Below are 3,775 nucleotides of genomic sequence, written 5' to 3'. Positions count from 1 at the left end.
GAGGCAAAGGCTGTTTGTCAACAGTGTGAGATTCTAAGCCCTGTCCTATTTAAACTGTTCTCATGACCTGAAAGCTTGCCAGTGTCGTTAATATTCAAGGGGACTTTTATTGCCCCTTAAATTTTTATTGCCAGAGGGCAAAGCCAAGTTAAGCCGTGGGAATAGCTGTTCAGAACCCCCACCTCCACGCCTGCCTTGTGACTCAGCCACTGGATGCCACCAGGTGGTGGAAACTGCGGGCTTCACAGCTAGTGCTTCTCAGAAACTCTGGATTGGCCCTTGAAGTCAGAGAACACGAAGGACTGCACGCGTGCTGCGGGAACAGCTCAGACCACTGGCCTCAGTGTGTCCTGTGTCCGAGAGCAATCCATGAGCGGCAGCCACGCTGTCTGCTTCACGGTGGGAGGGTTCTATCTTGGTGTCAGCCTTATCCTCAAGATGGGAAGCTGGTCCTGAAGTATAATTTTAAAAGTCTTGCTCCTGGGCTGGGGATGTAACCTAGCCAGGAGCTGGAGAGTCCTTGTCTGATATTCGTGAAGCCCTCTCTTCCATCCCTCATACATGAAGGAAGGAAAGGGGGTGGGGGAGGGAGGCAGGAGCCTGGAAATGGCTCAGTGGGTAAGACTTCTTGGTGTGTAAGCATGAGGAACTGAGTTCGGATCCCCAGTACCTGTGTAAAAAAGCCTCGCATGGCTTTGGCTTCTTTCCTGTGACCCCAGTACTGCAGGGGTTGGGAGGGAAATGGAGACAGAGCGATCACTGAAGCTTGCCAGTGGGCTCCAGGTTCAGTGAGAGGTCAAGAGTGATGGAGGATACTCCATGTTCTCCTCCAGCCTCCATACGCATACAAACAGTGCCTACACCTGCACACACATGTACATGTGACCATACACACACAACATATTTACACACAGAGAAGGAAAAAGATACTACTCTTCCTCTTTGTGGCATTCATTAATAATTCATGAAGGTTCCCATTTCTCCACATCAGGTTTTTTTATTTGTTTGTTTGAGGCATAGTCCCGTGTAGCCAGGGCTGACCTTGAAGTTGATCTGTAGCTAAAAATGACCTTTGACTTCTGAGCTGCCTGCTCCAACCCACTGAGGGCTCCAAATGTTTCCCAACATCTTTCTCTCCCTCTCCTTTCCTCTCTTGCGCTTTCAGTAGCAGTCATCATAGCATGGAATTGCATTTCTCTAAGGATGCTAAACACACACACATCCTCCGTGAACAGATACCTATGTAAGTCTTTTGTGTCTTTTTCAATTAGACTGCTTTTTGGTTACAGAGATTCTTTATTTTAGATTTGATTTAGATATATGTGTTGTTTCTGGTGACGGGAACTGAGCTAGGGCCCTGGGCATGTTCAGTGAGTGCTTTCCACTGACAACCCAAGTTTTGAACTTAGTTAAATCCCTCAGCTTGTTCACCAGAAGATGTGAAAAGAGCCCCTAAAAAATGATCACAATCAGATTCTCTTCAGAAGCAAAAATAACGTAATCTTCTCTGGCTTGGTGGTGTTGCCAGGTGCTACTGCATGACTTCTGGATGTGTTCGCCGGGTTAGTTATAGTCAGCAGGTCACAAAAATTAAAAATAAATAAGAGTTCAAAACCAGGGAGATGACTTGGCGGGTGAAGTTGCTTGCTGCCTAATGGTGCAAGACTGATGATCTAAACTTGATTCTCAGAACTCACGTAAGGTTGGAAGGACAGAAGTGACTCCACAAACTTTTCCCTTGATTTGTACATGCACAGTGTGGCACGTATGTCCTGCTCCCAATAATAATAAATAACTTTTTTTTTTTTTTTTTTTTTTTTTTTTTAGGTATAGAAGTCAAGCAACAAAATTCAAGCTATCCTTTGTACTGGCAGTCATAGTTCCTGAAGCTGCTGCTGGCCTCCTTATTCCAAGCCTGAAAAGCCATGAACCAAGTGGGAAATAGAAGGGACCTGGTTCACAAATGCTTCTTGTATTTTATTTTTGAGACAAGGTCCTTCTGGACATGGTGTCGCACTCCTGTAATCCCAGCACTCTGGGAGGCAGAGGTAGGAGGATCTCTGTGAGTTCTGGGCCAGCGTGGTCTACAAAGTGCATCCAAGACAGCCAGGGCTACACAGAGAAACCCTGTGTTGAAAAGAAAAGAAAAGAAGAAAAGAAAGAGCGAGACAGAGACAAAGACAGAGAGACACACAGAGAGAGAGAGAAAGAGAGAGAGAGAGAGAGAGAGAGAGAGAGAGAGAGAGAGAGAGAGTCTTACTCTGTAGCCTTGGCTTGCTTGGCACTTGCTGTGTAGACCAGGTTGGCCTTGAACTCATAGAGAGCTACCTACGTTTCTCACCACATCCAGTCACAATGGCTTTTGGCTTGCAGTGGGAAAGAGGAAACTCTAGCAAATGATCTAGAGAGCCTCTAGGTCAAAGGGCTTTTAAAGAAGGTGGGATATATCTGTGAGGATGCTGTTAAATTAGGACGGTGGGAGTGGAGATGCCAACATCAAGGGAAGGTTAGGGAAGTGCGTGGTGGAGACGGCTCAGCAGCTAAAGACCCTGGCTGCCTTGTCTCACAACCTGAGTTCCACTGCCACGTGCCACACGGTGGAAGGGGGAAGCACTCCCCAATGTTGTCCCCTGACCTCCACAAGCACATGTTGGTGGCACACCTGCACACACACACACACACACACACACACACACACACACACACACACACACGCACAGGAGAGAGAGAATAAATAAATACAGAAATGTAATGAGTGTCATGTAAAGTACATGCCTGAGACTGGTAACCATTCCGTCGTGCTTTTCTCTCCACAGACAGGTTTGTTGCTGACCTCAGCAACATTGGTTCAGGAAATATTGCCCTAGGCTGAGTTGTTTTAAGCAACTCCAAATATTTACTTCCATGCTTTGACCTTTGCCTGGACTGCAGTCCAGCTTAACGAGGTCTTTAGGCCCAATACAAGAGAGACAAGCTTTGGATTTTTGATATAGTAATATAAACGGCCAAAGTCCATGCTAAGAAAACTTGACCTTTTCAAAACCAACAACATATAGATTGGATATATATACATGCATACATATGTATGTATGCAGCGTAATTTTTTCTTATGTGGAAATGGCTCAGGCATGCTTGCACACACACCTGTAGCTCCAGCTACGTGGGAGGCTGAAGGCATGATAACTTGAGCCTAGAAGTACCAGACCAGTTGGAGCAAAACAGCTACACTTCATCTCAGTAATGACAAACACAAAGAAAGGAAGAAAGGAAGAAAGAAAGAAAGAAAGAAAGAAAGAAGAAAGGAAGGAAGAAAGGACAACACAGTTTTTTTTTTCTTTTATTTTCTTCCTTTCTTTTCTTTTTTTTTGAGACAAGGTTTCTTTTTTTTTATTTTTATTTTTTTTATTTATTTTTTATCAGTTACATTTTATTAACTTTGTATCCCAGCCGTGTGCCGATCCCTCATTCCCTCCCAGTCCCTCCCTCCCTCCCTCATCTCCACCCTGCCCCTTTCCAAGTCCACTGATGGGGGGACCTCCTCCCCATTCATCTGATCCTGTTTTATCAGGTATCTTCAGGACTGGCTGCAAAGCCCTCCTCTGTGGCCTAACAGGACTGCTCCTCCCTTGGGGGATGGGGAGGCCAAAGAGCCAGTCATTGAGTTCCTGTTAGAAATAGTCCCTGTTCCCCTCACTTTGGGAAACCAATTGGTTACTGAGCTACCACAGGCTACATCTGAGTGGAGGTTCTAGGTTATATCCATACATGGTCCTTG

The 3,775-nt window shown here is 45.6% G+C and overlaps 1 long non-coding RNA gene across 1 annotated transcript; it reads left to right on the top strand.

Moving 5' to 3' along the window:
- The first annotated feature begins 1,116 nt into the window (after nucleotides 1-1,116).
- On the top strand, nucleotides 1,117-1,964 carry LOC132654529 (uncharacterized). The gene is made up of 2 exons (XR_009592157.1): nucleotides 1,117-1,243; nucleotides 1,828-1,964. It is a non-coding gene; the product is annotated as an uncharacterized LOC132654529 (long non-coding RNA).
- Nucleotides 1,965-3,775: the final 1,811 nt, after the last annotated feature.

The sequence above is a fragment of the Meriones unguiculatus genome, chromosome 6, assembly GCF_030254825.1.
Source record: "Meriones unguiculatus strain TT.TT164.6M chromosome 6, Bangor_MerUng_6.1, whole genome shotgun sequence".
Classification (NCBI taxonomy): Eukaryota; Metazoa; Chordata; class Mammalia; order Rodentia; family Muridae; genus Meriones; species Meriones unguiculatus.
The sequence above is the reverse complement of the archived record's forward strand: the minus strand, read 5'-3'. Positions and strand labels throughout refer to the sequence as shown.